The sequence below is a fragment of the Rhincodon typus genome, chromosome 8 (assembly GCF_021869965.1).
Source record: "Rhincodon typus isolate 14 chromosome 8, sRhiTyp1.1, whole genome shotgun sequence".
Classification (NCBI taxonomy): domain Eukaryota; kingdom Metazoa; phylum Chordata; class Chondrichthyes; order Orectolobiformes; family Rhincodontidae; genus Rhincodon; species Rhincodon typus.
This window is the reverse complement of record NC_063339.1, coordinates 41157037-41170565: the sequence shown is the minus strand read 5'-3', so window position 1 is coordinate 41170565 and position 13529 is coordinate 41157037. Positions and strand designations below refer to the sequence as shown.

At 39.8% G+C, this 13529-nt stretch overlaps 1 long non-coding RNA gene across 1 annotated transcript; it reads right to left on the bottom strand.

Moving 5' to 3' along the window:
- Positions 1 to 223: 223 nt before the first annotated feature.
- On the bottom strand, positions 224 to 11879 carry LOC109918444. The gene is made up of 3 exons (XR_007262576.1): positions 11772 to 11879; positions 1154 to 1264; positions 224 to 354 (listed from the first exon to the last, which is right to left on the bottom strand). It is a non-coding gene; the product is annotated as an uncharacterized LOC109918444 (long non-coding RNA).
- Positions 11880 to 13529: the final 1650 nt, after the last annotated feature.

Here is a 13529-nt window from a genome sequence, read left to right as displayed (position 1 = left end):
GCTCTACACCTTGTTATCTCAGATTCCCCAGCATCTGCAGTTCCTACTATTTCAGGCAATTAACAAGCTCCTTAAGGAGCTTCAGGGACCAAAGGTGCCCTCTACTCCATCAGACAGTCTCTGGGATCATAATTTTCAAAACCTGCCCACTTCTCATCCTTTGAAAGTTCTGGGTCAAGTCTCTGTGGACTGATCCCTACCTCTCATTTGTACGAAGTCCAACTGAAGAATAGTTTGTAGCAGTGATGCATTATCGAGTGTTAAATCAAAATCAGTATTCATGCGAGGTTGAAGTATTCCTTTTCCCCACTGTTCATCAATAAAATGTACACGCCTTATTAAAGCATCTGATATCTGAAAATAAGAATTTAACATGTCATAAATACACTAACATCTGATTAATACACATCATTAGAGACACAATACCAGACTTTACAACTAATGACTGACAGCCTTTTAAAGTATATTATAATTATCATTCTTATTTTACATAATATATTATTAAAACTTTACCATGGGTTGAAGTTGAGTGCAGAACTGTGTCTTTCAGGATAAAAATTTTAGATATGGACACCCTTTTGTTGAGTTTGTAGTTACTGCAGATAATCTATTTGAGGTTTGTCAGTAATGTGGCCAGAATTGAATCAAACAGACTGAATATGCATTTCGAAAGGTTTTAATAAAAGAGGAAATAATGTCCGCATTTCAATACATACAAACAATTATGCAAATAAATGGAATTATTTCTACATATTGGTTTGAACATAGTCAACAGTCAAAAACAATTCTCCAAGCATAACAAAATGTGGAGCTGGAGGAACACAGCAGGTCAGGCAGTATCAGAGGAACAGGAAAGCTGACGTTTCAGGTTGGGACCCTTCTTCATTTTCTGAAGAAGGGTCCCGATCTGAAACGTCGGCTTTCCTGTTCCTCTGATGCTGCCTGGCTTGCTGTGTTCCTCGAGCTCCACACTTTGTTATCTCTGATGCCAGCATCGCAGTTCTTGCTGTCTCAATTCTCCAAGCACTTGCTTTACCTAGTTAGAAGAGACAGAGCCAAAAATAAAATCAGGGAAAGCCATGCAAATTGCTGAATATCATTTAAACAGGACAATCAGTAAATCAAATGAGAGTATTTACAATTACACACTGACCTGTAAAAAGCCACTGGGGTCATTCTCCTTAATTACCTCCAAACAGTATTCCATCAGGCCAGTTGTTTGGCGCAGTTTAACTGTGCAATGGCTGATTTGATCTCTGACCACCTGAAGGGACAAATACCAACAAATCTTAGGATACCGTATCAAACAATTTGGTTGCACAATAAACAATCCAACAGGAGCAACATATCAAATGTTCTAACATGCCTAGGTGTGTAACTGCCAACAGAGAAAGGTGCCTAGCTGCAGAAATAAAGGTTTGATGCACGTCTCCTGAGAAACAGTTTTGACAGAAAACTTTTTAGGATTGGGGTTGCAAGGATGGAGTGGTATGTTTGCGTTCACTGGTGATTTGATGTCTAGTGGAAATGCATGGATCATGCAGGCATAAGGTTTGCAGCTGATTGGTTTCCAAAGGTATTATGTTTGCTGAAACCCCTTAAGGGGCATCATGATGGCTCAGCGGTTAGCAAGGCTGCCTCACAGCGCCAGGGACCCGGGTTTGATTCCACCCTCAGGTGACTGTCTGAGTGGAGTTTGCACATTCTGCCTATGTCTGCAAGGGTCTTCTCTGGGTGCTCCACTTTCCTCCCACAGTCAAAAGATGTGCAAGTTAGGTGATTTGGCCATGCTAAATTACCATGTAATGTGTAGATTAGGTGCATCAGCCATGGGAAATGCAAGGTTACAAGGAAACGGTAGGGGACTGAGTCTGGGTGGGATTCTCTTCAGAGGGTTGGTGTGGAATCATTGGGCTGAATGGCCTGGTTCCACACTGTAGGAATTCTATGAAGAATGAGGGATTCACTCGCTTTATGTGCATGTGCCTCAAACCTCAAAAAACAGGCATTCCTCTTGTGATTTCATCTTGGTTTGATGAGGAGCATAGTCCTTCTATTTCTGTAACTTGCAGGTTTCCTACCACTGATCTGTGAGGTTTTGCAGCAGCCTACTATAATCCTAGAGATCCTTTAAGTATATATTCTCTTGCTGAAACACAGCAATCCCAGCAGCAGAACCTTATTGTCAGCATTCCAATGGCTTGCCCTGCTTTAGCCTTGTGTAGCCATGGGCAATATTATGCAGCTTACTGGCTGGATTTAAAAGCTTTATGCCTGGTGTTACAGTAGATTTTGGGTAGATAGAAATCCCAGGTGGGCTGCAGAAGTAGGTAGCTGTGGCACCTGGGAATGACAGAGAATATATTGGAATTTAGTAGATACCTGGAAGATACTTCTCCAATTGTTTTAGATCAATTGCTTGTTATTGCTGAAAAAGGTGCTTTTCATCTTGCACACACATCATTTCAATTTGCAAGAATATCAATGTAAAGGGAAAACAACATAAATGAGAGGAGTGCACTGACTGGTTAGCAAGTGGATTCTGATCAGTGAAGGTGTTGCCTTGGAGAATGATGACTGACAATTAATTGCAAGCTTTGTTTAAACTCTAAACTGGGCAGGTTTACTGGCCAAGGCATTGTCCTGAGATATGAACCAGCAAATGAGTATCACCAATCCTGTTGGGTTGAAACGGGCACAGTGCACGCACATGTTCTTGCTATCTGCAGGACCATGTGTATTAGTACATGTAGCTTCCAATAACTGCAAGTATGCCACACCAAATTCCAAATTAAACTGGGTGGACAAGATCCATGTTGCTTCCAGAAATTGAACAAGCGTGTCCTTCACTGTTAACCTGCCTGCAAATAGAACCTTGCACCTATAGATGTATGGTACTTATACCACAATCTTCTTCAACCAAACCTGGATCTTGCTCTCAGTGTCCCTTGAACTTCCCCAGTCTTGCTGACCTGCCCAATGATGCTTCTCAGGCTGTTCTTTCTTGTAACAGATTCTCCCAATGCTGAGCGACAACTCCAATTCTCTCTCCTCCAACGTCAAAGGCTGTCTCATGTTCTCCTTATGAGCTTTCACCAGTTGTGAAATTGAAGGCCCTCCTCCAACTTAATCACACGATTAATCACAAAAACTTTTGTAAATGACTATTCATCACATACAGATTGATTAATTACTTTCCTGCTGCTGGGAAAATTTTGCACTTCTATCCTAATGTCAAGAGCCTGAAACCCTGCTTTCCACCTGCCTTTTTCCTGCTCCCTCAGCCAACATCAAGCTCTACCTACTATCTTAAATAATCAGTGATACGCAGTGAGAAATTCTGCACTGTGTATATTGTGATGTAAAGTCTGTAATTTTTATATATATATATATATATATAAATCTCATTTATTTCAGAGTCTGGATTTAATGTAGTGGCATTTGAGCTTTGATCTGTGTATCTGAAGGAGTTTACTAATTACTTGTAAGTATTTCTGTAGCCATAGTGAATTCTTTTAAGAAAGGTAGGGGTGAAAGTGTTCCTGGTGTTAATAGGGTTTTTTTGCCCATTGGGAAAGATTTTATGAGGGAACAAAGTAAACAGCCTTTCAGCTCAGAAGGTCAGAGATTGATTTTTATTTTCTTTTGATTCGAGTCAATACCCATAGTTTGAAAAAAAAAACATTTAGGTTCCATTTGGGAGCTTTGTAGAAGTCTTGGCTGAAGCTGGATGTGTCAAACAGTTGCTCTTGACAAAAGAAGATGGATTAGAATTGTTAAGGAATAGGTTACCTCAGCGTGTGAAAGTTCCAGACCAAAAGTGTTTGGTTATAACCCTGAAGGAGTTAATTGAAGCTGAGAAAGTCTAAACTCAGTAGTATGAAGCTATTTGAAGAGTCTATCAGATTCCCAGTACAGGGAATTGAAACATCTGTTAAATTAGCTCTAGCGGGGTAACACAGAAGGTAATTCTCCCTGGCGAATGCTGTAAGGAAGTACCTTTGGGATTAATGGGATTACATTTTACTGGACGTTTCTAAGTCTTTGAACTTGTGTTATATATAAATAGTTTGGTTTATTCTATTTTTTTGCATAATAAAGTTTTGTTTTATTATTAAAACCAAATCTGTAGCATTGTATGCTTGTGTTTCAGTGAAAGGCATCTCATTAAACCCATTAAAAAGAAATATCTATCAAGGCAGATTTCAGTCTAGAATTGACTGTCCAGTAAAGACATCAGCTGGGACTGTAACAATTATAGCAGCTTTCAGCATTTTGGGAACTGCAAGCACAGATACAGTTCATAAATTCCATGAGCTGACAATGAGTATTTTTCGCTGATCAAGAATATTTAATCCAAAACCCCAATCTGAGGAAGCCTGATGTAAAAATTAGCAAAAGTAGTCAAAGATAATAAATCTTTATGTTAGGTTTAAAAATATTAAATATATTTTATCTTCTCTTAAACAAACCTTAACATTAGGAATTTTAGTTACTATGGTAAAATGAATCAGCATACCTTGGTAATATATCACGCTATTTCAGTTTCTACATTTTCACTAGATTGCCAGCACTTCAGTCAGAAGTTTTGACTTGCAATCAAATGGATTGATGTTTTTCTCCATTTTAATAATTTCATTGGATTAAGATTTTTTTCTTTGAGCACTGAATAGGAATCTGATATTTGAGAAATACCAGATTCTTGTGGAAGCTGGAGAAATTTACTTATATGCATTTATACAACTGGTCTAATATTTAATGTGTTTTGCATAATCATTACTCTTTGTCTGTGATCACAAAGTGACAATATTCCTTCTCAATCATCCAACCATTTGGGACATTCTGCACTTGCTCGGTTCCATTCTATATGTCCCTATATAACCAAAGTATCAATTACAAACTTCCCACTCCTGCAAAGTTACTTTCAGTATCTCCCCACAGGAGCAGTCTCTTGGTCTCCTCTTATTGCTCATCAAAATTCCAAATTCTACAACTATCATCCAGAAACACAATAAGTTCAACATGCTAAGAGATGACACCCAGCTCATTTCAATACGAGCATTCTCAAAATCTCCATTGATCCGTTACTCTTCTTGTCCAACATCAAGTTCTGAACAAGATGAAATGTCCTCCAGCCAACTATTAGAAAGACTGAAGCTGTTGGGCGTGATTTTTTGCTCCCAGATGAAATGAGAAGAATGACAAATATGAGAATTTATCTGGTGAGAGTCCAAAAATCAGATTCTCCGTCAAAACAAAATTTAGCAAGTATCTTCTTTCTCCTCAGAAGGCAAGTTGATCTTTGAGTATTCACATCGGCCCAGCCTTAAAACCTCCATTGGAAACCTGCTCCCCATAATTTGAGCAGTCTGCAGAAATCCCCCCTGTGACACTTCATTCTGCATGCAGGTGTTTTGTGCTGCTGCACACCCTCCACTTTCTCAACCAAGTCAACAGTCTGGACACATTCCATCCTGTCATCCAGAGGTAGTAGGGAGCCTCAGAAAGAGGCTGTCTACATGGGAGTGCTCCCTATACAGTGATGAACACAAAAGTTACACGTAATAAATATTTAAGGTGGTTCATGGAATCCAGGGCTGCCTGTTTTTTTTGTGGCCTTGAGGCTTTAGTATTCTACGTGTACATTAGTAGATCGCAGCTCTTCTTTCACCTTAAAAGGGCTTCTCAATTTTTGTTTTAGCTATTCAGCCTCACACTTTAGCTGTTTAGCTACCCAAAGCAGAGAGGAGGATGGGCAAATCAGAGGATCTGCCCATGAATCTGCTCTTGGGCCTCGCCACAGTGGTCATAAACCTGTTCAGGCAGCAGATGGTTGAGGGGTTACTTGGTTTGACAGCCTGCCCCTTTGTTGTGGTTATGTACAAGCACGGGTGTCACAAAATCACAGAAGCCTCACAAAAGGAGCCCATTTTGAGCACTGTGTTCTACAGAAGAGCATCATTACTAAGTGCCAATCACATCCTTTATCTCCATACCCTTGAACATTCTTTTTATCCAAATAATCATCCAATGCCCTCTTGAATGCCTCGATTGTACCTATACTTCGAGGCAGTGCATTCTGTCCCCTAACTACTCACTGAGTGAAGCTAGTGTTTTCATATCACATTTGCTTCTTTTGCAAATCACTTTAAATCCATGCCCTCTTATTCTTACTTCATTCATAGGTTGGAACCGTTTCTTTCATCTACACTTTTCAATGTGCTCAAGTTTTTGAAAACCTCTACCAGATCTCTGTTTAGCTTTCTTCTCTTTGTCCTCATAACTGAAGTTTCTCATTCCTTGGAAACATTCTTGTAGAATGTTAGGAGAGGTCTGGCATGGTAGAGAGGGGATGGACAGCGGTGTTTATGGCAGCTATTTCATGCCAGGGTCAGAATGACGTTCTTTTTGAGACAACGTAAATTTGGTCAGGAAGACTACTATGAAAGGACAGGTATAATGTCACACTGAAAACCACCAAAGTAGCTGTAGATACCTCCAAGCACCTGTGATGTTGGTGGCAAAGAGCTATCCTCTCAAGCCACACAGCAAAGCAGAATCACATGAAGCACATGCTGGTGGGGGACTAGGAGAGGTGCTTGAAACCCATCCCTGACGACATAATCTACAGGTTTCATGGGGACAGGATATCAAGGGTGAAGCATCCCTGTACTAAGGCTGTGTGCTTTCACTTTGTGATCTCACAGATCTCCTGAAAATGGAGAGCTCAAAGTGAATTGGCCAAATCAGGAACATTGTTCAATGGAAAGAGGAAGAATGGAATGGTGAGCTAGAAATTGGTGCTGATGTGAAATAGGGTCAGATATTACATGTGCATGACAATCAATTTTATATCAGTTCTTCTCTTTCCACCCCCACTGACAAATGCTTCTGATTAATTTCCATGGCTAATTTTTTTTGAATAGATCATTGGTCTGCTGCAGGAGGCCTGAGCAGTGCCAATATGCATCAGCATGGCTGAACATGAGACTCTCCCACTCTTCCCATGTGCCATAGACACATTGGAGGAATTATAATTTGATAGTCAACCTGTTTACCTATGAAATGAACACACTTTCTATAGCCATCGAATCCTGGAGTGCGACTTCAATTTGGAGCATCTAACTCAGAGGAGAACACTACCACTGTGCCATAGGACTTCCTTATCTTATATCCAAGCAGAGAATAAAAGCTTAACTAAATCTTTTTTATGACAAGAGATTGTTTTGTTTCAGAAGTGAGAAATTTGAAGTTTTAGACTAAGCAATCCGGCAACATCTTAAAGCCTTTTCTCTCAGAAAATTCCAGCAGTTAATTGCAGCAAAGATATGTTAACCAATATTTCTTTCCCTACAGATGTTACTTGAACTGTTTGGAGTCGTTCTACCATAAAAAAGTGCAAATTGTCCAGTCACAAATGAAAATGCGAATGTCTTCTGGAATGTTTTCATCAATTGGAACAGGATAACTTTTATGCATCATTCCTTGCTCTCCTGGAGACAACATCAGACTTACACCAGAAATAGTTGCCCTCCACTACATTTAATAACATCATCATTTTTCATATCCAAATCTAACGCGGATATATAAGTAAGTCTAAACAGTCTGTACTTAAAAATGGAAAGGCAAAATGTACATCTTAACTTACAGAAAGTTGTTACGATAATGAAGTAAAGGAAACCAAACGCAATTCAACCATCAAACATTGCTAATGAATTTATATTGTTCAAAAATTCAGATATTCACTTGCATAAGACATCACCTTTAAACAAATGTGAATTTTTGTCTACCTTGTGAGTACTTTATTCTTGATTCAAATGTCTAATTTAGCAATAAATTATGAGTTTATATTGTGAACCAAAATGCATTTGTCTAAACCTGGAATCATTTCACTGCACTGCAAAAGTAATTCTTATTTGCCTTTACTTTTTAGAAAGCAAAGATTGTAGTAAAGAGAGTTTTGTAATTGTCTGCAAATTTTTATGACAATTCTGGCCCAGTTCTTAAATTGGAGAAAGGTTATTCCCAGATGAAAGCATGTAGATTAACACTCCCCTCGAGCTTCTTACAGGAAAAAAAATTCCTGTCACAAAGTAGGTCAGGTTCTGCCAAGCACAACTAATATGTGACAGGTTTGCAGATTTCTATTCATATGTGGGTCTCTGAACACTACTTCTAGTAAAGATATCCCGAACACAAATTAGCCTGTGAGACAAGAAAGCAATCAATCAACCTGTAGAAATAAAGTGGAGAAAATCAATTATGTTGACTTTTTAACAAATCATTTGGAAAATCTGTTCAGAGGTGGAGCATTTCATTGTGTGGAAATATGAAGGCGGGGACTATCACACATCAGTGATGTTGCAATGAATTGTGTTACAATCTGTACAGTCACATTTCAGAAACAAAATGTCTCCACTTATTGCATTACTGGATTAGCTACTTCTTACATGATTGGAAACACTATAAAGTTAAAGTACTGGGTTCAATTTCTTCCTGATTACAAACTAGATTTGTGTGTCCTGTGATTTCGACTTTCTATGTCACTATCCAAACAATTAATAAATAATGTGAATAATTCAGACCCTAACACAGATCCTTGAGGGACACCACTGGTCATATCCTGCCAATTTGAGTACCTACACATTATCTCCACTCTCTATTTCCTGCCACTCAACAAATTTCCCAAAAAATACCTGTAATTTAATATTAATTCCGTGGGCCTCTACCTTAGTTAAAAGTCTCTTATCAAATGCCTTCAGGAAGTTCATATAATAAGATCCACAGATATTCCCCTGTCTGCTACTTTAATCACCTCTTCAAAAAATTCAATGAGGTTTGTCAGGCATGATCTACCTGTCACAAATCCATGCTGGTTCTCCATGATTAACTGAACATTTTCAAGGTGTTCAGTTACTCCATCAATGATTACAGACTCCAACAATTACCCCACCTTAGATGTTGGGCTAACCGATCTGTAATTCCCTAGTTTTCCTCTTTAGCCCTTCTTGAAAAACATAGTGATATGTGCAATTTTTTAAATCCAGTATCTAGGGAACCCTGAAAGATTATAGTTACACCTACACTCGGCTCCCCTACTTCCTTTTATTAACTTGCATCTTTGTTTCAGATTAACTTCCGTCTGAAGGATGCTGACAGCCAACTGCAATGTATCAACAGCAATCAAACTTACGGCAGCTAACTCAGCTCAAACAAAAGAAAACAAATCTAGCCTTAATAGTATACAGCATTTTCTTAAATGGCAGGTTCAACTCTTTATTTAGAATATACAATAAACTACAAGAAGGTGGAAGCAGTAAAACGGAAAGATCAGAGTAAATAGTACCTTTACGTTAGTGGCTAAAATGGTCACAAAAAAAAAAATCAGTATCTTAGCCGAACAAAAACAGAAATTGCTAGAGCAAATCACCACATTTGACAGCATCAATGGAGAGAGAAACAGAGTTAACATCTCGAGTCCGATGACCCTTCTTCAGTTTTCCTCTCAACCATCTCTTCTCCAAGTAAAGGGTGGAGGCACTGAATATGGCATAGGCTAACGGTCCTATGAATCGACCAATAGTACTGAAGATGTGTGTCCCAGACCGGCCATGCCCTATCCAAGCTGTTTCAGTACAGCTACAACACTGGCATCCACCCAACAATATGGAAAATTACCAGGCATGTTATGAACACAAACAGCAGGATAAATCCAACCCTGCCAATAATTTCCCATCAATCTAATCTCAATTATCAGTAAAGTGATGGAAGGAGTCATCAATAGTGCTATTAAGCAGCATTTTCTTGGCAATAACCTGCTCATGGATGCTCAGTTTGGGTTCTCTCAAGGCGACTCAGCTCCTAATGTCATTATAGCTCTGGTTCACAAACATGGACTAAAGGAGATGAACTCCAAAGGCAAGGTAAGAGAGACTGCCCTCGATAGCAAGGCCACATTTGATCGGGTTTGGCGTCAAGGCGCTCTGGTAAAGTCAATAGGTGTTAGGGCCAAAACTCTCCACTGAAGTCATACCTAGCACAAAAGGAAGATGATTGAAAGTCAGTTACCTCATAGAAACATAGAAAATAGTAGCGGAAGTAGACCTTTTGTCCTTCTGCTGACTCCATCATTCCAATTGATCATTGTTGGTCATGTAACTCAGTACCCTGTTCCCACTTTCTCTCTATATCCTTTGATATACTTAGTCCTAAAAACTATATCTAACTCCTTCTTAAAAACATTCAATGTTTTGACTTCAACTGCTTTCTGTGGCAGAAAACTGCACAACCTCATCATTTTCTGGGTGAAGAAACTTCTCATATCAATCTTAAATGGCCTACCCCATACCCTTGAATTAGGACCCCTGGTTCTAGAATCTCCAGTAATCAGGAACATACTTCCTGTGTTTACCCTGTCTATTCCTTTTAAACTCACTATAACTACCATCTAGAAGTTCAAGATAACAGATACATGGGAACAAGCCACTCACCATCCTGACTTGGAAACATATCATTATTGCTAGGTCAAAATCCAGGAACGCCCTTCCTAATGGCACTGTTACCTACATACATCAAATGAACAGGAGTTGTAAAAGAAGGCAGCTCACCAGCAACTTCTCAAGGGCAACTAGTGATGGGCAATAAACGTTGGCCCAGCCAGCAAAGCCCACATCACCCACTCAGTTTCCTGTAACTCAGCCAGTTTGGTCTATGTGTTGCTACTATCCTTATCAATCAACGAACAATAATTCTGATCACAAGTCTGTTCTGGGCACTACAGCAAATGCCTTTTATATATTCACACGCACCACCTCAGCAGTATTATCCTCATCAACCCTCTGTTAATTTCACCAAGTCAGTTAAACACGGCTTTCCTTAAACAAATCCATGCTGGTTTTTTAAAGTTACCTTGCTTGTGTCCAACTGACTAATTTTATCCCAAATTATTGTTTCTAGAAACTTCCACACCACAAGGTTACACTGAGTGGCCTGTAGTTGCCAGGCTTATCTTTACATTAGTTACGTTTGCAATTCTCCAGTCCTTTGAAGCAACTCATGAGTAAATACTGTAAAATTATTGTCTATGTCTCTACAATTTCCACTCACTTCTCGCAGTTTCCTCGGAAGCATGTCATCCAATCCTGCTGTCATGTCTACCTTAAGTACAGAGGGCAGCCTACTGAAAACTTGCTTCTTAATAATGTAAACCTTTTAAGTGTCTGAATTATCTCCTCTTTCACCATGATCTGGGCAGAACCTTCTATTTCTAGATGCAAAATATTAGTCCAGTACTTCAACTACAGCCCTTCCTCCATTTATAAATCCGTTACTGGTCCATAATCGGCCCTAGTGATAGCACATTTTTGCTATTTATATTTCTAATTAAAACATGCAAAATTTTCAAAATTCATTCAATTGTATGGAAATTGCCCACAACAATAATTAAAGAAAATAGCCTGATGCCTGGTGGCACAAACAGTGAGCTTATTTGCTATTGTGGATTGAAGTCATATAGCAACCTCTGGCAACTGCACATACACGTCAAAATATTGCAATTTGGAAGCTAAAGACAAAATTCCATGCTCCTCCACAAGATCTGATTTAATAACACTACATGTAAATGACTCAATATTGTAATACATAGAAGGATGTGAAGTGGTGGTACTTTGCTTGTAAATAGGGAAGAAAAAATTATCCACTCATTGCTACATTGCGTAAGCATTCATTGGACAACATGAGGTTTGGAACACTGCAGAAAATCCAAAACTAACCTTAAGTTTATGTTCATGTTCTTTAGTCACCCGTGAAAGCAGCTGTCCCTTCCTTCTGTTCAAAGCTTCAATGAGGGCATCACACTGGGCAACAAGACAAGCTTCAAACTCAACACTATTTTCCTGTATACAGTAAAGAAATACAAACCGATGGAGTCAGGCAAAGGTAAACAAAGTATAACAGAGGCCTGCTGGAAAAGGATTCATAGCAGAATCAGGCTAATACCCTTCATTATCCAAAACTGAACATAATCGAAGTTATACCAACATGTTGTAGGTGCTGGAGGTCTGAAATAAAAGCAAACAGATAAAGTCCCTCCAACACTTTCAGTTTCTACATCTTTGGAAGGTGCCAATGATGCAGCCCCAATGAGGTGCTGCATTGCGTCTCGTTGATGCTACACACTGCTGCTACTGTGTGTTGGTGGTGAAGAGAATAAATGTTGAAGGTAGTAATTGTGGTGCCAATCAAGCAGACTGCTTTGGGCTGGATGCTGTCAAACTTCTTGAGGGTTGTTGAAGCTACACCTACGCAGGCAAGTGGGGAGTATTCGATCATACTCCTGACTTGTACCTTGTAAATGAAGCATGGGCATGGAGGAGACAGGAGCCATACCCTCATTTTTTCAGTAAATAATGATGGTTATATTGTCAGTGTACAGCATTAATACTCCTTCAAAGCTGACAGCCATTTCTGGAGTCTGTATGTGACTTGGAAAAATTGAATTCCTGATGTTGCAGTTAGTGATTCACACTTCTCCATAGGGTGAGCAGCTAAACACTTACATACTGCAATCAAAAAGAAATCACTAAACTGAGGAGAATTTATGCTTTTATACTATTACGTCTCAATGGAAAGTTACACCTTGTAGCTGTTTTGTAAATGGCACATTAAGTTCATAAATACTACTAAACATCCTTACTGGACTCAAAGAAAACTCAAAATTTAAAAATCGAGCTTTAAAAAAATAATTTTTTGTAATTTGTGAAAATATTGCTTCTATCTTCAGCCCCGGAAATACCCTGATCATTTATTTTATTTCTTGTAAAATTTAATTAGAAGGTAAGAACAAATCAGGACATTGTGCCAACAAGGTGCAGGGCTGGATGAACACAGCAGGCCAAGCAGCATCATAGGAGCAGAGAGGCTGACGTTTCGGGCCTAGACCCTTCATCAGAAAAGGGGGAGGGGAAGGGGGTTTTGAAATAAATAGGGAGAGAGTGGGAGGCGGATAGAAGAGGGATAGAGGAGAGGATAGGTGGAGAGGAAACAAACAGGTCGAAGAGGCGGGGATGGAGCCAGTAAAGGTGAGTGTAGGTAGGGAGTTAGGAAGGGGATAGGTCAGTCCAGGGAGGACGGACAGGTCAAGGGGGCGGGATGAGGTTGGTAGGTAGGAGATGGAGGTGCGGCTTGAGGTGGGAGGAGGGGATAGGTGGAGGAAGAACAGGTTAGGGAGGCAGGGACGAGCTGGACTGGTTTTGGGATGCGGTAGGGGGAGGGGAGATTTTGAAACTTGTGAAATCCACATTGATACCATTGGGCTGCAGGGTTCCCAAGCGGAATATGAGTTGCTGTTCCTGCAACCTTCGGGTGGCATCGTTCTGGCACTGCAGGAGGCCCAGGATGGACATGTCGTCTGAGGAATGGGAGGGGGAGTTGAAATGGTTCGCGACTGGGAGGTGCAGTTGTTTATTGCGAACCGAGCGTAGATGTTCTGCAAAGCGGTCCCCGAGTCTCCGCTTGGTTTCCCCGATGTA